Source organism: Anas platyrhynchos, chromosome 9 (assembly GCF_047663525.1).
Source record: "Anas platyrhynchos isolate ZD024472 breed Pekin duck chromosome 9, IASCAAS_PekinDuck_T2T, whole genome shotgun sequence".
NCBI classification, from domain to species: domain Eukaryota; kingdom Metazoa; phylum Chordata; class Aves; order Anseriformes; family Anatidae; genus Anas; species Anas platyrhynchos.
In genome coordinates, this window is record NC_092595.1 from 28,223,755 (window position 1) to 28,244,787 (window position 21,033).

The 21,033-nt window shown below is 39.1% G+C and overlaps 1 long non-coding RNA gene across 3 annotated transcripts in view; it reads left to right on the top strand.

Moving 5' to 3' along the window:
- Nucleotides 1–21,033, top strand: part of LOC140003161 (uncharacterized) — a 72,050-nt gene that overhangs the window by 26,148 nt on the left and 24,869 nt on the right. For all 3 annotated transcript variants that reach the window (XR_011811256.1, XR_011811254.1, XR_011811255.1), the window contains one exon: nt 20,577–20,626. This is a non-coding gene — a long non-coding RNA (uncharacterized lncRNA). The remainder of the gene's footprint in view (nt 1–20,576; nt 20,627–21,033) is intronic.

Below are 21,033 nucleotides of genomic sequence, written 5' to 3' on the forward strand. Positions count from 1 at the left end.
TGTATGGTTACCTATAGCTGTAGAGAATGCAGGGGGAACCGCGATATTGTTATCATGCAAGGAACAGCAAAGAGAGACTTAAAGGCCTCATTTCCCCAGGCAGTCTTTTCTTGGTACAATGCAATCATATATCGCATCCCTTGGGAGTCTTTGGTCCACCCCCATGGGAAGGGCATTATCTGGGCAATCAGTCATCCCGAGGCACAAGCATAGCAATAGCTATGGTTGAGACTCTGGACGGTATATTTGACCCATTCTATCCAGGCATTCACATCCCCATACCTTGTTTGAACTGCCACATTTCAGAGGGCTTCCTGTTTTCTCTCCTGTTTTCTCCTTGAGTTTCTCCCTTTCTCTGATGGCAGTAGAGGATTGTTTCCATACAGCTATTCTCAATCTGGCTGTTGGGTCTCTCCCAGTTATTTGTTCTCTCTGCTCAATTGTCGTTGGGCATTTAAATCTCCACAAGCTAACACCTCACAAACATCAAACGTGACAGAATGTGGTACATAACCCTCCGTCACAGTCACCCATATTTTGACGGGGTATCCCGTTTTTGCTATTATCTGGTCATGCCTTTTCCAAGTTGCCAATTGACCGAGGCCTTCTCTGAGGCCTAGAATCACTAAAAACAAAATTAGTAATCGATTTTTCCCTGTCATTATTTTTAAACCTTAGGTTTCCAAATAATTATCGATACAAAAAAAAAATAAGATGTACACTACTACTATAACAACCCCCCCTTGGGAGCACTGCAATTCGCTATAGGTCTGTTCTTTCTTTCAATCACAAGTCACAGTCTTTAGTTACCTGTGAAAATAAAGGTTAGTTTACAATTTTAAGCTCTTATCCTGCTCAGAGTCCACTATGAGATTTTTCTCTTCAATTTCAACTTCCAACAAGTCTTTTGTAGGAACAGCATCCCAGGTACTAGCGTCGACGGATGCCTTCACTCGAGTATAGTGAGTCCAACCTTTTTCCGCAGTTCTTACGGCTGTTTCAGTGGTTAGTAATTGTCCTTCCCATTCAGGCCGGAGTTGACTCTTTCCAGGTCCAAATCAGGACCCGGTTTCCTGGGTGATGGTGGTGAATGGGAAATTCCAAAGGTGGGGTTTGAGCCCACAACCCACAGGTCCTGAGAAATGACAAAGAACAGAACAACCCCAGAATACAGTTCTTAAGAAAACTCTCTTGTTTTGAATTGTGGTATCTCATCCCTTCTGCCCAGATAGGGCAATCTGAACAGCATCTCATATGGTAAAATTCCTGTATCCTTTCCTGGTGCTGTTTAAACCTGTAGGAGTAAGCATTTTACCCAAGGAAGCTGGGTTTCTAACACTAGTTTAGTTAATTGCTTCTTTAATGTCTGATTCATTCGCTCCACCTTCCCAGAAGAGGAGGGGTGCCAGGGGCTGTGAAAATCCCACTCAATCGCTAAGGCCTGCTTTAACCCTTGCAGTAAAGCTTTACACCCATCCAGTCACATGGTCAATTAGAACAAACAAGTAACTCAGTAAAGTCTACCTGTATACTTTGGAAAGGTCAAAGCCCTGGCTCCCGTCCCCCTCTAGATGGGTTACAGAAGACCTTTTTATTTACCTTTTGACATATGGTACATCCTCTACATATGTGCTTCCCTGAAGTGTATATTCCTACACAGACATACTTTCTTAGCACAACATCACACATTGCTTGCACTTCCCAATGACTCTTTTGATGTAAAACAGTTAATATTTGCCTCATTATCACTTTATTCAGCATTTCTCTCCCATTAGGGAGTATCCATTTTCCTTCAGACTTCATGGCTCCCGATTCCTTAGAAAAAATCTTTCTTTTAAAACTTTTTAGTTCTTTCTTAATTTTCAACAATTCCCTGAATCCTCTCTGCATTTATTCTTTGTTTTCCTTCAGACGTTAGATGCCTTAAATACCTGACTTCTCTTTCTCCATATTGTAATTTATTTATTTTTTTTTTTTTTAATACTCCCAAGCCCTGCTTTCCCAGAAAGTTGAATAGCTTGTTAGTAGCTTTCTTCACAACTCTTTTCTCCTGTCCTGACAATAGAAAACGGTCCACATATTTGTTAACATTAATACCTCCTCGGGAGGTAGTAATTGCTCCAAAGTCTTTTTTTTTTTTTTTTTTTTTTTTTTTTTAAGAACTTACCCAAATAGATAGGTGGCCCTGTATAGCCCTGAGGTAAAATTGTCCACCTATATTGTTGCTTCCGCCCCCATTTCAGGGTCTTTCCAGTCAGAGGTGAATATCCATGTATGTTTACTCTCAGGGCCAGAGAGCACTCCATTAATAACACTGTTATTCCAGTCTAACAATTTACTATTTGAATGCCCAATTTAATCATCAAATCCCTTTTCAACAAGTTAGTCCCTGCCTTGCGTACATACAATAATTACCCAGTGATCATTTTATCCTCTGGTCTCAGCTTGGTATCCCCCAAAAGTGGCACTGTTATCCCAGTCCCTTCTGCCCCCATCGCTTTTTAGGGTTTCATTAGTTAATTTAATCCCTGATACTTTACAAGTCAGTAATGACCTAGCTGTTCCCCAGTGTATTGGTTTTGATGGCAAGGTTCGGGGGCTGTGAGTGGGGGGCGTGGGAAACTGCAGTGGCAGCCCCCGTGAGAAAAACCCAGAAGCCTCCCCGTGGCAGGTAAGGGACAATTTCATCCGGCCCCTAAGGGGCTCACTGCTGCCCAGAGCCAAGCCATGAGCAACACAGTCCGTGCCTCTGTGAGAGCACATCCACGAAAACAAACAAACAAAGAAACAAACAAAAGCCTGCTGCTCAACAGCAGTTGGGAGAGCGAGAAACCCCCCCCGCAGACACCAAAGTCAGTGCAGAAGGAGGGGGAGGAGGCGCTCCAGGCGCTGGAGCCGAAGCCCCCCTGCGGCCGCTGGAGAGGCCCCTGGTGGAGCAGGCTGTTCCCCCCCACCGTCCCCCTCCCCGATGTTTGGGAAACTGACCAAACACCACGGCAAATATACCAAAACTTCTAGACTGTTACTTAGATAATGCCTACATCACCTTTCCCTGCTCATTCAATTTCAAACAGCTCTGTTAAATGCTACATGCCACACCTTTAACACCTTCAGCAACCCTTTTAACACTTCCTTTATCTTTCTCCAGCCTGTACTTTTCTAATACCAGTACCAAAGGCTCAGTCAGGGTCCAACTTAATTCCATACCTTTTCCCTCCAAGATACTGAAACAACATATCAATATAGTATATTTCATGCCATTTTCCTTCTTTCTTCCTTCTTCCACTCTGGATATTCCTATTCGAAGTGGCCAGCCTGGCCACACTCAAAACATCTTATCAAAGCCTGTCTCTGCTAGGACTCAGGCCACAACACAGGCAGCCTTCTTTGCCTGCCATTCCTTCATCTCTCTTCCTCTCCTTTCCATCCTGGCCCTGACTCCCCCTGAAGATTTTCTTCCTCTTTCTCCAACCCTCTGCCTCACTACCCGCTGCACTGTCAATACCATTAGTTTCACTCTTTTTTTTTTTTTTTTTTTTTTTCCTTCTTATCTCCCCTCCGGACACACACCTCCAGGGCCTCCCGCAGGAGGGTCCCCCAGTGACTGTTCACTACATCCCCCCACCTTCTGAAGCATTTTCTGCGTATTTTGCCAGGCTTTAATCACACAATGAACTTTCAAGAGCCCTTGGGATACTGGGTCCTCAGGTCTCATCCCCAAGTACTTTCTCATTCTGACCCCAAGTCTCTCATATGATTTCTGTGTTGCACACTATTATTATTCCAGCCAGGATTGGCAAGTGGGTATTTCTGCCCTGCCGGTATTACCCCTGGTCCTGGAGGATGAGCTCTTTCCCATTCTTGTATAGCAGCTCTCCTCCTGATCATTCCCGTTTCTTTCCCTGTAAACAACATACTTACAGACATAATTCCCTCCCCCAAGAGTATAAATCAGGTCGTAGGAACTGGTCTAATTGTTCAACTAGGCTGTTGGGGTCCTCGAATAAAGACTTCCTCTCCTTCTTAAAAGTCCTAACCTCTCTGCTGGTAAGGAGGGGGGGGTAGTTCACCTAAGAGGATACACAGTTATTGTTAGTACTGTTAGTAGTAGAAGGCAAAATTCTCAATATCTCTTCTACCTTGTTCTAATTCTTGCCAGAGCCTAGAGTACGATCCTTCTTTAGGGACAGTGTTAATTACAGTCCCTGTCTCCCTTCCCGGAGTGACTGCTGCTGCCACCAGTTCAATATTAAGATTATAGGGAGCATAACTTGGCTCCTTCTCTAAAAAAAGGAATCTTCTTGTTTACACATAAATTTAAAGCCTGAATTTTCATCAGACCCGTATTTTGGCCAAAATACTGCTGTTTCCTTAATTGGTTCTTTTGTCCAGACTGATACACAATATTTAACCTTTTTAAAATTATTTTTCTTTTACAATCCCTCTAATTTTGGGATTATGTTTCCAATTTCTTATCATTCTTCAGGAAGAACTATTAGTAGGCACTCCCCCAGGGATATCTCCCTGTCCCCTGGAACTCATATTTTCCCATTTTTCCTAACCCTAGCCAGTATGTGCTACAGAAATTTCCCTTCTGCAGTGTACCACACACCAACGTACTGAAAAATGGGGGTGTACCGCCAAGCACTTCCCCGTGCCAGCGTTACCGCACACCTATGAGTTTACCAGATTCCCTGGAACTCGTACTTCCCATCTTTCCTAACCCTCGCCAGTATGTGCTACAGAAATTTCCCTTCTGCAGTTTACCACACACTAACGTACTGAAAGATGGGGGTGTACCGCCAAGCACTTCCCCGTGCCAGCGTTACCGCACACCTGAGTTGACCAGATTCCCTGGTGTACTTCCAAGCACTTCCCCGTGCAAGGATTACCGTACACCAGATTCCCCTGGTGTAGTGCCAGCACTTCCCCGTGCAAGGGCTTACCATACACCAGATACCCGACCCCCAAGGCAATACTTAATATTTCTTACCTTGGTCTGTGCACAGAGTTACCGGATCGATTCTTAAAAACCCGGAGTGCCTACCTTCTTCCTTTCCCCACTACTTCACGGATCCTGCCTCTTTAACCAGTCTCGGGCCCTCTGTCAGCTTTCCGCAGAACCGCCACCGTCGATGCACAGGACCGCTGAAATCAGTGGGGCATGCCTTCCTGCTGCTGCGGCGGTGGGGCTCCCCAGTAGGTGACTGGATCCCGGACGAGCCCCCAAATTGTGAGAAACACTCCGTAGCCAATAACTTAGGCTCAGGCGAGGATCTCAGTGAAGTAGTAATTTATTCGCGATTGCAATGGCGGGCGCCCCACAAGCAGGAGAGAGCGCATCTACTAGTTCCAAAACACAGTTTATATACCTTTTGATGGCAGGACCCTCCCCTGTTTCCCCACTGAGTGGGTAATCCAGGTTCACAATCTATCTGATGCTTCACAAACAATGCATGGCCTTCAGTTGCCGGCCTGTTAAATTTCAAATTTCTTTTGACATTTTTACTGCTTGAAGTGGTAATGTTTCTTCACTTATCTGACTTGACTTGACACCGTGATTTTCACCTAATTGTCCTAAGGAGTCTGGTTGTCTGCATTTCACTAGGTCGCCTGCTAAACTTTCTCATCACTGTAAGCATATCTCAGTACCACATTCCCTCCTTCTAAACAATGTAACTCTGCAAAAACAACATTTCTATTCCCACAGTAGGAATGGAACACAGATGTGTTAAAACTTCAATTAAAAGCAAATTTCAAGCCTTAGGAGAGGTGATACTTTGGGATAGGGTGCATGTGTTTTTCTTTCTTTGTTTTTCATGAAAAGCAGATAAAAACACTCATATCCTTATGGACAGTACTTAATAAGTTTATCTTTTTATTTGACGTGAGGGTATGGAACTGGATTTAATTTTTTTTTTTGACCCATACAAGTGACTGGAAATTTTGGTACAGTTGTCAGAGACAACATCTGATTTTTTCACTGGTCTCTATTGCAAATTATATTTCCATTGATTTAAAGATCAAAGCCGAAATTTCCTTAAGTGGTATATTCTTTATTGCAGCGCTGGATGCACGGGGGATCCTTCCGCCTATCGTGCATGTCCGAAGTGACAAAATATCTCATATTTATACAGCAAAACAATGAATATTCAATTAGCATGCATACATATTCATCACATAACCCCGCCTACCCTCGCTTCGTATGCTAATTAGCTTATCAGTCCTTGCGCTTGCGCAAAGCCTTCCAAGAATTGTGGGCCGGGGTCTTCAGGATGTGGGCAGTGGTCGTTGGGAGGAAGGCCGTAGGTCTTCCTCGTAATGCACTTTTCACCTTTGCTTAATCAGTTGTTTTCCAAGCTGTAAAAATGCTGAGTTGGCTTTCAATTTAACTGAGGGTTGGCAGATAACAGGAAGTCTCAGTTAACAAGACAAGACAATTGACTCAAGTTATCTCAAGTCTCAGCCTGACTAACGGTTAACAGATACTGGGATGTTTTCAAATAACAAGATGCTTAAACATAACAAAAGGTCTACAGATAACAAGATGTCGTTTACTTTGTCCTTGCTAACTTTTAACCACAAGTTTTATTCTAAAGTGAGTTTATACTATATCATTCCCCCCTTTTCTGGAAAATCTAGTAAATTCTTTTACTTAATACGGAAATTTTCTTCCCAGTCTTTATGATATGTACCCCTCAATACTTTACCATGCACATTTGTCAAGGAGGCTAACATGGACATTCGTTGTAACAATTTCCAATTCCAAACAAGTAATACAAAAGACAATATTAAACTTATACCAACCAATATCAATAAAACAATAATTGGGTGACTCAGTGTGTTCAAAATCCCAGTTGCAGTTGGCGACCATCCAAAAAGTGTATCCCACCAGTTGTGACTTGTGTCTCGTTTCACTCTCTGCAAAACTCTGCTTATTTCCTTTGTATCATGATGGACAGTAATTAGAGTCTTCTTTCCATTTTCCTGAATACCTTTTAAAATTCTAATCAGGTCTTGGTGTTTAACTAGTTGCTTCACTAGTGTGAGGTTCATCCCAATAGGTGTAGGTAGTAACTTATGATACATTGTGTTGTTAGACTTGATCAGCTGGTGGGATACCACTGGTGCTAAATATAGAAAATCACACCCGACGATTCTAACAAAGTTACAAATACAAAAATTAGAATGATTTTTGCTATGGAGAGTTATATTCTCCTTGTCTATTTCTACAAAATCACAAGCAGTTCTTAAACACACGCACCCTTTACCAACATATACAAGCACAGTCTTTTGACTGGTATTTGGATGAATTTCAAAGTGGCAGATACCTTGCTCCGTGTCAAAACATACATCCTGAGCCTCAATTGTATTGCTTTCACAAATAAATCCTCGTTGTTCCCCGGTAACACATGATTCTAGATTTACAGACTGCCGTTTCCCATTCTCCATCCGTATAGTAAGCACGAAGGCAGTAGCCATGTTAATAATGGGCATAAGTACAATTTACCAGGGTCCACGAGGACTGGAACTTCTCAAAATCATTGGCATTGTCCCAGACTGCCTTTTGGACTTCAGCCGGAAAAATGCCTTTACTTCCTTCCCTAATGATCAAGGCAGCCGTTGCCTGCAACCATAACTGTGCTTGCATACAACTAAGAGCTCAGGATACATTATCTTGTGTCCACTCTTCTCCTAATTTTCACCATTCTGATGGTTTTTATAAATAGTTACCATTTGTTCGCCAGATGACCATAACTGATAACTTTCCATTAAAGTTCTTATCCTCTGTTGTTACGGCTTTAGTTCAAGGCCACCCACCATTCTCTATTATCACAGAGGCACCTTCTTGAATCACAATTACAACTATAAGCCATAAAAACAAAACAATTCTATGAACAAATTTTCTACCAACTATATTACCAAATACTCCCGAACATAATGTCCTCATCTTGATCGACTAAGCTTTAGTTTCAGTTCATTGTCACCTAGTGTTACTTTTCAAGGAGCTCCTGGAGCCTTCTTCACTCGGGAATAGTGGATTCAAGCGGTTTGTTCTCTAATCTTGATAGCAGTGTGAGTTGTCAGCAACACTTGATACAGTCCATTCCATTTCTCCTCTAGGGGTTGTCCTGAAAAAATCTTTATATATACATAGTCCCCAGGCTTAAAGGGGTGGATTGGTTGATCCAACCCTCTAGCTCTGGTCCCTAACACAAATTTATGTACTTTATTTAATTGTTTTTGAAGTTCAGTTATATAAGTATATAAATAGTCTGATCCCAGCTGCGTTAGATCCTCCCCACTAAATAGAAATTGATATGGCCTTCCATATAAAATTTCAAAGGGGCTCAAATTCTCTTTTACTCTAGGTTTAACTCTAATTCTGAGTAATGCTAAAGGGAGGGATTGAGGCCATGACAAATTAGCCTCTTGTCCGATTTTAGCTATTTGTTGTTTAATTAAATGGTTCATTTTTTCTACCTGTCCACTTGCCTGTGGTCTATAAGGGGTATGTAGTTGCCAATCTATCTTTAAGATCTTACTTATCTGTTGTACCACTTGTGCACAAAAATGTGAACCTCTATCAGAAGACATTGCTACTGGAATCCCGTAGCGTGGTATTATTTCATTTAACAAGACTTTAACCACTTCTCTTGCTTTGTTTGTTCGACAGGGAAAAGCTTCGGGCCAACCAGAAAATGTGTCAGTCAAAACCAGTAAATAACGAAACCCCCCTTTTCTAGGGAGTTCTGAAAAATCAATTTGCCACTGTTGTCCTGGATAATTTCCTTTACTAATTATTCCAAATTTTATTCTATTCTTAGTATTGGGGTTGTTACGTAAACAGATGCTACATTGTTGAGTTACTTGTTTTATTGTTGTGTATAAATTTCGTCCTACTAATGTCTGACTCATGCTCTTATGCAATGTGTCAGCTCCCCAATGTGTTTTATTATGTTCTGTGAGAACTATGGGCCGTATCAAATTAGAGGGTATTATCACACGGTTATCTTTTAAATATACCCATCCATCTGGTTTCCTTTTACCTTTCAAATCTTCAATTAATTTTAAGTCTTCTTTTGTATAATTTGGTTTTTGGTCCCTGTACATAGTTTGGATTTTACCGTCTGGTATCAAAGACATTGCCTTCACCTCAGTTATTTCAGCTGCCCGTTTAGCCTCCTGATCTGCCAATCGATTTCCAATTTCAAAATCAGCATTCCCCTTTTGGTGTCCCCGACAATGCATGATAGCTACCTTTTCTGGTTGTTTTACTGCCTCTAACAACCTTAAAATTTCTTCAGCATGTTTTATCCCTGGGCAGTCAACAATCCACGTTCTTTCCAAATTGCTCCATGAGCATGTACCACGCCGAATGCATATTTAGAATCTGTCCAAATATTTATTTTCCTTCCTGCTGCCAGTTCCAGTGCTCACGTAAGTGCAATTACCTGTGCTTTCTGGGTGGACGTCCCAGGGAGTAATGGTTTAGACTCGATTACCTGTTGAGCAGTTGTAACAGCATATCCTGCCTTACGTTGTCCTTGTTTTACAAAGCTGCTCCCATCAGTATACCAAGATTCATCAGCATCTTCTAAAGGTTCCTCCTTAAGATCAGGTCGACTAGAATACACAGTCTCCATTGTTTCTATACTTGATATTTTAAAATCTCTGTGGTGAAAGCCAATGGTTTCCTTTTTGTTCCAAAACTGTTGAGACCGTATGGGAGACTAACACTATCATTTTCTGTCCCATTGTAAACTTCCGAGCTTCTTGTATATTGATAACAACAGCTGCAACAGCTCGAAGGCATCCGGGCCATCCTTTACTTACTTCATCTAATTGTTTAGAGAAGTAAGCTACTGCTCGTTTATAGGGACCCAATCTTTGTGCTAGTACTCCCAAAGCTATCCCTTGTCTCTCATGAGAAAACAACCAGAAGGGTTTCGAAAGATCCGGTAATCCCAAAGCTGGAGCTTGCATCAATTCTCGTTTAAGTTGTTTGAAGGCGTTTCGTGCTTCTCTAGTCCAGACTAACTTTGACTGATTACTCTTTATCAATTCATATAGAGGCTTTACCATTAGTCCATAATTATAAATCCAAAGGCGACACCAACCTGTCATTCCTAGAAAGGTTCGTAGCTCCTTTACCATTTGGGGTTCTGAGTCCGGCAAATGACTTCCTTACGTTTGGTTCCTAGTTCTCGCTGACCTCCCGAAATTCCAAATCCCAAGTAGGTCGCGTGTTGTTGAACCAGCTGGACTTTCTGTTGAGAGACTCGTTATCCATTTAAACCCAGAAAATTAAGGAGACTTATAGTCCATTGAATACAACTCTCTTTAGTCTCGGTAGCTATTAAGAGATCATCTACGTATTGTAACAAAGCCCCTTCAGTGTCCGGAGGTATCCAAGTTTCAAGTTCCTTTGCTAATTGGTTTCCAAAAATAGTGGGGCTATTCTTGAATCCTTGTGGTAGCACTGTCCACGTTAACTGTGTCTTTCTGCCTGAGTCAGGGTTTTCCCATTCAAAGGCAAATAGGTTTTGGCTTTCAGTGGCTAAAGGTAGGCAGAAGAAGGCATCTTTTAAGTCCAGTACGGTAAATCAGACTTGACTATTCCTTAATTTAGTCAGCAAAGTATAAGGGTTTGCCACTACTGGATGTATATCCACAGTGATCTTATTTATGGCCCTCAGATCCTGAACTAGCCTGTATCTTTTTCCATCTGCCTTTTTAATTGGCAATATGGGTGTATTGTATTCTGATTCACATTCAATCAATAATCCATACTGTATAAATCTATCAATTATCTCTTTAATTCCTTTCCTATCTTCTATCCTCAAAGGATATTGCTTAACCTTAATGGGTTTCTCTCCTGGCTTTAATTTAATAATTATTGGGGTCACATTTTTAGCTCTTCCAGAGACTTCAGTGGCCCAAACTCCTGGATATATTTGATTTATGATCTCTAAGGATATTTCACTTTTTAGGGTCGGTTTGTATTAGTGCCAGGCTTAACACATTTATTAGTTGTTCTTCTCCTATCCTTAATTCCATTTTCCTTTTTTCGAAGATAATTTCTGCTTCTAATTGTTCTAACAGATCTCAACCTAATAGAGATTTTGGAGATCCAGGTAGATATAAAAACCTATGTATCCCCATTTGTTTCCTGTTATAAATGAGGTCTGAATTTTGTAATATTTATAAAACAAATATTTCTAAAAGGTATATAAAAGGCAAGTAAACAGCGCTGGGTGTGCAGGGAGTCTACGCTCCACCAACACGCACACACAAACATCAAACGTTCTAAATACATGTATACAGAACATTGCTTTACATAATAACCTGAGTATGCCTATACATACATACAATCAGGATAGGTAACAAACAATCCTTTGAGTTCCATAACTTAACAGTCCCCATTCTGCCAGCCTGTTCCTCTTCACTTCTTTTTCCTGCTTCTGTACTGATGTAACTTCATAGTGTTGCCTTTTTTTTTTTTTTTTTTTTTTTTTTTTTTTTTTTTTTTTATAGAAGCAGGCTCCCCTCTAATACCCTTCTCTCCACAGCAGTTCTTTTCAAAACAACTGTTTAATTAGTCAAACAACTTTGAATGTAACAACAACAGCAAACACCCAGAAACATCCATGCCTTAATGGCTGGAGAACAAGAAACCCCAGACTGCATGGAGTCTCCTGAATCACCCTTCTTTGTTAATATCAACCATTTTCTCGACACGAATTACCACTCCAGATATAACATTTCCCCAACTTGTATTTCAAAGGTTCACAAAAATAAGCCTTTTTGGTTACACCCTTTTACCTTAACATAATCATTCCGTAAAGGCATTAATGCTTGATTTAGAACTGAATACGTTGCCCCGTATCAATAAGAAATTTCACTTCTGTTCCTCTCCTAACTTCATTATAATCAGTGGAGGATCTGCTAGGGTAGATTCCCCGGGTCCCCATTAGACCTGTTGAAATCAGGGGCCAATGATTACCCTAGAAAAAGGCTAGTCGATTTGTCCTCTGAAGCCAGGTCCAAACCGGTTTTTTTTGTTTGTTTGTTTTGTTTTTTTTTTTTTTCCTTTCTTCCCCATTACATTTCAGAGTTGGTCCAAAAATTCCACAGGGGTTTCTTTTAGACCTTGTTGGAAGCATATTCTCAATTCCCAAATCGTCCAGATTCTAGTATTTACTTAACCGTTCATAATTTTCAGGATGATGAGGGTCTTAGTGGGGGTCGGTCAGGAAAATGCAATTGTCCACAGTTCCCTGAGCGATCCCATCGGCAATCTGAGCTCACACATGAACTCAGGTTGTTTTCAGAGTTAACTGCTTTTCTGTTTCTGTGACAACTCTCTGGGACTCATCATGATCCCTTTGCCCCAGAGGGCTAACACCCAAGATTTTAAGGTCTCAGCCCGAGGCCGAGGCAGAACTGTTAACATTCCTACATCCTCTTTCCCTGCTCATTCAACTTCAAACACCTTTAACACTTGCAATAACCCTTTTAACACTTCCTTTATCTTTCTCCAGCCTGTACTTTTCTAATGCCAGCATCAAAAGCACAGTCAGGGACCAACTTAATTCCGTACCTTTTCCCTCCAAGATGCTGAAACAACATCAGTATACAACATTCCATCCTATTTTCCTTCTCAAAAACAACATTGACTGTAGCAAAGTATTATAGTTTAAAGCTCCATTAAAAGGCCACTTTTTTCAACATTCCAGCTTATAAAGCAGCCACCATTGATTACAATATTTTGTCAGAGTTTTCTTATTTTCACTTCCACCCGGAGCCCCCCCTATATCCTTCCAATAACTCAAAATACAGCTCAACGTACTTTTCTTAGGAATTTCACTGCTTACTCGTCCCCCCATTTTCCAGTTCACACTTTCAGAATACATGTATCACTTACAAAACTGTGGGCACACAGGTATCTTTCAATAGCGATGTCACAAAACTACTATTATTACCAGAAGATATTGCCAAAATCACAATAACAATAATCAGAGTCAAATTCCACAAGCGATAGGTCAGAAAACCAAAATATGTAACACTGTAACGATATCTTTCTTATAACAACGTCATGAAACTTATTATTATCACCAAGAAAATAGCCAAAATCGCAGTAACAATAACCAGAGTTAAATACCATACTCCATGAGTCAGAAAACCAAAATAGGCAACACAATTCCAGATGGACCTTAAAGCGAGCTCTTTCCTTAAGGTCCCCAAATATACTTATGGTGCTTACCACAAAGTATATACCAAACACTGCCTCGCAGAAGATCACCTTCCGACTTACAGACAGTTCCAGATACAGATGGACCTCAAGGTCCCCAGATATACTTGTGGTACTAACCACAAAGTATATACCAAATACTGTCCTGCAGAAGTCACCTTCCGACTTACTGGACAGTCCCAGATGACCGGTCTACCAGAAAACCAAACCAGAATAAAGAATATACTCACTTACAATGATGGGGTCCTTGTCTGCCTCCGCAGTGATCCGGTGAGTCGAGGAGTCCCTCCGGGAAATCCCGGGGGTACCCTAGGGAGTCCTGTCCCCAGCGGGTCCTGCGGACCGGCAGAGAGGTTGTCCCATCTGGGGTGCCAAATTGATTTAAAGATCAAAGCCGAAATTTCCTTAAGTGGTATATTCTTTATTGCAGCGCTGGATGCACGGGGGATCCTTCCGCCTATCGTGCATGTCCGAAGTGACAAAATATCTCATATTTATACAGCAAAACAATGAATATTCAATTAGCATGCATACATATTCATCACATAACCCCGCCTACCCTCGCTTCGTATGCTAATTAGCTTATCAGTCCTTGCGCTTGCGCAAAGCCTTCCAAGAATTGTGGGCCGGGGTCTTCAGGATGTGGGCAGTGGTCGTTGGGAGGAAGGCCGTAGGTCTTCCTCGTAATGCACTTTTCACCTTTGCTTAATCAGTTGTTTTCCAAGCTGTAAAAATGCTGAGTTGGCTTTCAATTTAACTGAGGGTTGGCAGATAACAGGAAGTCTCAGTTAACAAGACAAGACAATTGACTCAAGTTATCTCAAGTCTCAGCCTGACTAACGGTTAACAGATACTGGGATGTTTTCAAATAACAAGATGCTTAAACATAACAAAAGGTCTACAGATAACAAGATGTCGTTTACTTTGTCCTTGCTAACTTTTAACCACAAGTTTTATTCTAAAGTGAGTTTATACTATATCACCATCAGAGTACTTTTCATGACGAATTGTTCATGAAAATGATTTCAGGAGGTAGAGCACCTGCTGAAGTCCTGCATTGCATATTAATGTAAAGGCGACAGGTCTTGCAATTCTTGTGTGATGTTCAACTCTGGCAACATGCAAACTGCTTTTTGTTAATGAATTGTGCTAAGTAATGCTTTACTCTTTTATGTATGTAATTATTAATATGTAAATTACCAATGCAGGTTGGCAGTTTGGCAGAGCAAGACCTTTTTATAGTTTGTCTTGTTTAGACTGAAGAAAATCAGAGGCAGTTATGGAAAAAAAAGGAAAATGGCTGAAATATATAGTTGCAATAGTTGTAAGCTGTGAGTAGGCATGAAACATTAGTTAAAATACATTAAATGTTTACTTAGTCAAATAGTGACTTCAGTCATGCAACAGAATGGTTCCCTGCTAGTTCAATAAATCTAATGAGGCAAAGCAGTACCTTTCCTGATGTTACTGGTTTACAGCCATTCAAAGGATACTACAGTGAGCAAATGGCTACTTCATTTCTTGATGCCAAGGACATTTAGCATAGCTAATGAGGGACCAAGACAAAAAAGGCTGTAAATTATTTTTGACGATTGGAGCTCCTGGATTAGTGAAAAACTAAGAGTTAAATCTCGGTGTCTGTTGCAGGAAATCTGTGCTTTTGGGTCTGTTCTTGTTTTAAATATTTATTGCCATATGAAATCAGGCTATGTCTAGCAAAAACATTGGAAGACTTGCAGAGAAGCAGGATCCAGAAAGATTAAAAATTTGGGCAAGTGCTTGGGTTATTGAAAGACCAAAGCAAATTTTGTCTGTAGACTTTCAGACTTTGGAAAGAGTTCAGTTACTTTTTGTTTGTGATTGCTATTTTCTGTCTCTTAATGAAATAAAATAGAAATCCATGTGTTCATATGAGATGTTAATTTGCATGTAATTATGAGAAATAATGATTCAGAACACTTCGAATCAAAAACAGTGATAGGATTCAAGTTTCCATAAAAATATCATCTTTAAGTGGTAGTTTTAATTCCAGGTTCTTTGCATTTCAATATGAAATATAAGACTTTACATCAGAGATTTTACATTACTTTACAAGCTATGTAATAAGTTGTAATAAAAACTTCCCATTTAAAAAAAAAAAAAAGAAAGAAAAAAAAAAGAAAAAATAAAGATAACCAGCTGATGCATTGCCTGAGTACATATTTTCTCAGCCATTTGCCTCATTTTATGTACAGCTTAATATGTATTTTCTCTCTACTTTGTCTATAAATATATATTTTCATATCCATAAGAATATACTCATGTTCTTAGTAAATGAAGGCATGCTTTCAATAAATTGAATGTCCAGCTGGCTGAAGATTTAAACAGAAAAAGGATACAAGAAGATATTTGGTAGATAAACATGTTCTTGTTTAGTCTTTTTTGATACTGATTGTTTAGAACTCTGAGTGCCTGCTTATGCTAGCTTTGGGCTGTTCTTCAAAAAGTCAATCAGCACAGTCTAGATGGTGGCTTTGATCTTTGTTTTTATATTTGTTTTAAGAGACTAAAAGACACGAAATTTGTGATTACATGGTTTGTGAGATCATCCCCCCCTCCACACATTATCCACAGATGGTTTAAGGGGACTAAAGAAAGGCTGCCCGCCTGAGGTTTTGACATCTTCATTATAGTCCCAGCAGGCTACTTTATAAACATCAGCATTTTTGCAGTTGTTCTTGCAGGTGCTTAAAGGAGATTGTGGCCTTTCACCTAGCATAATCAGCTTCCTTTTATTTCACAACATTTACTATTCCTTTGCATAGCCTTATTGTTTTTACACAGTGCTCTTAAAGGAAAACTTAACGAATTATTCCAACACCTGCTTGCCACAAGGCAAACACTGATCTTCATGTTAGTCCTATGAGAGCTTACCACAGCCTCCCTAAGGCACATTTATCATGCAACTAGACGTCATCAGTCTCTGAAGGAATGTGATAGTGACTTGCTTACTTTCACATCGTGTGTCATCTGCACTGTGCAAAATTTACATTTCTAAACTTTGTATTTTATAGTTCAGTAAATAATAAAACCAACTTTTACAGACTTTTGGCAGAATATTTCTTAGGTCCAAATCCTTACATTTTAAATCACCTAAATTATGCTTGCTGCATTTGTCTGTTGCTTTTATGCATATCATTTTCCCATGTTTCTAGTTATGCTTCTCTATGCTTTGGATAAGTGGATAAGTATGATAATCAAAGTTTGTTTATAATTTAAAATATTTATCAGCATGAAGAGTGATGCAATCCATTTTTTCCAGATGTGCCAACCTATGCAAAATAATTCTGTTGATCAGTGAGGATTCCTGATTATGTTCAGTGAAGGAAGATAAATGAGAAAATGCTGATTCTTGGATCACTTCTGATTCAGAGATAATAAAAGACTTTTGAAACTTTTTTGTCTGTATAGCGACTGATTCATAGGCAGCCCTGTAATAAAACAGCAAGACCTTACCATCTCATGGGTGTTTTTTTTTTAGCTGTATAGATGAAATATGCTTATGTGGTTTCAAATAAATAGGCAATTGTCTCCACTAGAACTTGCAATGACTTGAACCTCTGTAGAGTCTCAGTAGGGAAGACAGATTTTGAAATGTAAATAATCAAGCAGGAGATCGGGTTTGATTTCACAAGCCAGTATTGTGGTCTCTGTGTTTGTAAGTAGTGTATTTGTTAAATGGTAAAATTAAATGCTTGGTTAGTTTGTTTTGTTGTATTAGAGAGCATGAACAGAACAACTGAGGCAGGTTTTGCTCTGTTTCTGCGTATGAGACAATTATAGCAATTTGTAAGAAATGTCAAGCTTGAAAGTGTTTGCTTACTTGTTAATAGCAGGTGATGCTCGTAAGTTATGCATCCTAGAAAAGGTGGATAACACTGTTGCACACTGTATTGGGGGGGTGGGGTGAGAGAGCGGTTGTGGTGTTTGGCTGCCTAGCACAGTAGAACCACCACACACACACAGATTTAAGGTTGCATGATAAAGTGGGCTTCTTTATCTAGCTGTCTCTGAGCATACATATTTTAACACATAAACATGCTTTTCCATGAGAGTCATCAGGGGTTACAGGTGATTTCAAGGAACTCAGAAATGTGCTGTATGAGAATAACGCCAGAGGGATCATTCTGTTCAGAGAAAACTTAAGAGCAGGAGGTCTGGAATTTAATCCCTAACTAGAAAGTAGAAAATAAAACATTAGATACTGCAGACTGTAGGTCAACTTTTGTACAGCAAGAACAAGAAAGGTGGATGGCTTGAGAACTTCATTTTTAGCGACAGACTTGTCTAATCAAGAAGTCAACAAAGTGACAAAAATAGGAAAAATAGAACAAATGGAATGTACTTAAAATAACATGATTTTGAGAACAGCAACAACAAAAAAACACAAAACAAAACACAAAAATGTGAAAGAAATTATTTAATTCCCAGTGCTAGAATAATATACAAGAATTAGATTTGTTTATTTATCTGCTTAATAACAAACTAACTAGAGAAAAAAACTAACTGAGAGAAGGAATGTTTAGCAAATTTGTTTCTCTGATGAATGAACAGGGCTATAGCCCTGGTAATGGAAGTGCTCAGCATTGCTTTTTTTCAAAGTTCAGCTTTGAATTTTAACTGAATTACTCTGGCCAAGCCCCCAGATAGTTGATCCCCAGTGTCTCAAAAGCTACAAATGAACATGATCAGAGATCTAGAAATCTTTATCTGCTAGGTACAAGTGAATGAATTGCAGCTGCTTAGTCCAAGAAGTTTAGAAAAACTCTGAATATTTAGAAACATAGATATTTGACCATAAAAAAGTCTGCTACACAGAGAAAGGTGTCCATTTCAGATTTGGGCAATGTATTTTAAGATATGTAACAGATATAAACTGAAAGAAAGAACTTCAGACAACACTTCAGGAGAAAAAAAATATATATATAAAAATAATGGAATCAGACAGGAATGGGCTACATGTGTCCATGAGTTTTTAGAGTTTTTCCTACCAGAATTCTAGAAATATCATTGTCAGGACTATCTAGAGATACAGCTTTTCCTGTCATAGTGCTGAGAAATGAAGCATGTGAAATGCTGAGGTCCCTTTTAGTGTAATGTGAATAAGTAAGTGGCCTAAACCAGAATGTTTTCTAACTAGAAAAACTTTTTTTTTTCCCTTGAAACAAAATTGTTTCCATCTTTGTGAAGCCATAGGAATAATAATAATAATAAACGAAAAAAAATCAAAAATTCAAAAAATTCAAAAGTTCAAATTGTAGTATACCAATATTGGATGTGTAATTCCCCAAACTCAGTCATATCATTTGAACCCAGGACAGTGTAGCAAACTAAGTGAGTTGATTCTTGTGAATTGTTTGTTCATTGTTTGATTTGTTGGTTATTTTTTAAAATGACTTCAAGCTTTGGAAGTCAAGATTAGAGTCTTGGTTAAGTTATGAAAACAGGTTTCAAAAGTGATTTGAGAGGAAGTGCAAGTGTGGTCATGACAAGTTGCAAATTTTATTTTTATTTTTATTTTTATTTTTATTTTTATTTTTATTTTTATTTTTATTTTTATTTTTATTTTTATTTTTTTTATTCATCTTGCTTTATTAAATGTTTCATTTTCTTGCTTGAATTCATGTCTGTGTGCAATAATATCACAACATAATTCAGTTGTAAATTTAAGTAGTTTCATGTTACTGCTGTCCTTGTATTTTATGTAACAACTCCCTCTTTGCTAAGAAGGTTGTTGAATTAAAAACATTAACAACAGAGAAATGACACACGTCCACATTGCAAAAAGTAAAGAATATCTGTAGAAATCCTGAACTTGAGTTGTTTGTCCTGTACCCATACCATGAGTGACAAAAGAAAATATGCCATTCAATATGCAGAATTCAAGAATGGCTGACCCTTTGTGTAAATAGGACCTCTTTATTCAGGCCTCCAGAAATGTAAATACACTTAACCATGAGCAGAAAATAGATTTGCTATTCTGAAGTTTGAAGTGGCCTTTAGCATATCCCTCACATTGTTGAATTTTAGTTATTAGCTATAAAATTTAAGCTTTGTAGCATGATTAACACAAAAGGTGCCATCTACTGCAAGGCATAAAACTAATTCCTAGTTGCTGCCATGATAGAATAAGGGATGATAGAATAAGGGATTGATCAGTGAGATTCTTGAAGACAAGTACTGTGGGAAGTATTATTTTTTCATGCATATACGTGTTTGTACATGCACACACACACAAATTTATCATGAAAGGATGCTTATATTTTCTGAAGCAAAGGATTGTTTGGAAGTATTTATTTTCTCTTAAAAAAAAAGCTCAATATGAATTTGAAATGGCTGTATAACTGGCATAATTCAGCAGTAGTCTCAGTTTTAAGAGAATATAATTCTTGCCTTTAAGAATATAATTACATTTTCAGTCAAAATAAAACTGAGTGCATGTGTAGAGTTTAGAAACAAACAATTTTGTTTTAAAATCTTTATTATGAAAGCTTTGTTAGCAGCTTCCTGGTTGAAATTGTAGCAATATTTTCAATTAAAACAGGATTCAAATCTTACTGTTTCATGCTTCAATGACATTTGACAGGAAATCCAAAGTTCCAACATGCTAGATCTTCAGAAGTGTAATGTATTTTCCAGTTAAATTTATTTTTAGTAAACTATTTTCTCTATTAGAAGAAAAAAAATTCTTCTGTAGAAGTTCACAGTGAACTCATTTGTGGATTTGTGGAGGTCTGGCATAAAATCTCATGCATATCCGTATTCATGTATTTCAGGTAATCACAAAACAAGCTATAACCACATTAATAAGCCAGTAGCCATTACTTTGCATGTGCAGAACCTTTTAGAAAGGTCTTTGGAGAAAGGTGTTGCTAAGGCCTTCCCTTCTGCCCACTGCCAGGACCACAGCTGCAGAGATGTCTCAGATGGTTTCCAGGAGGCTGGCCCTGGAACAGTGCTCTCCTGCTTTTGCAGGATGCTCTTTTCTTAGCCAATTTAAAATGTGGCTACAACCTTTTCTGCTGAGAGTTCGAGACATCATCCTCTTTTGCTTCTTAGTCTCTTATACCAGGTAGCCTATAATTCCCTGGAAATGGGAGTAATAACTCTCTTCATGGCAGACTAGCTGAGATTTACTCAGACCCTGCTGTTTGAACAGCTACTGAGGCCTCCCACAGTGTGAAAAGTGCATCTCTGCTTGCACAGTGTGTGACTGCCATTTGTGTTTCCATCCATGTTTTATCCTCTTCTTCCTTCACTTATGGCCTCTGTTGCTTTACAGACTTGGGAGAAGATGGCAAGAATAGTTAAAAGAAGGGAATTTCAGGCAAGGTAAGTTGTATTTATTAACTCAGAGGAATGCTGCGTTTCTTAAAAGAAGAGCATTAGTTACTGCTTTCACAAGGGATGGCCTAGCAATTGCACCAGCGTCCTATGCCAGGCAATAAGACCTTCAGAAAGGACAGTTTCTGAGACAAACTGGGAGGTGTAGGAAGACACTAGCTCAGTATTTGTAAATCGTTGTACTCAGACTAGTTGTTCACTGGGGAAAATACTGAGTAGAACCGAAAGACAAGGATTAGATTGCCTTCTGCTTCCAAGACTGCAAGTAATAATGTCATTAAATGGACTTGTGAGGAAAAGTTGATGTTAAGTTACATAACAAGGTTCAGGTAAAGCTTTCCACAAGAAGTTTATAGAAAAGAATATGCTAAGCAGATGCTGTTAGTATGAAGTAT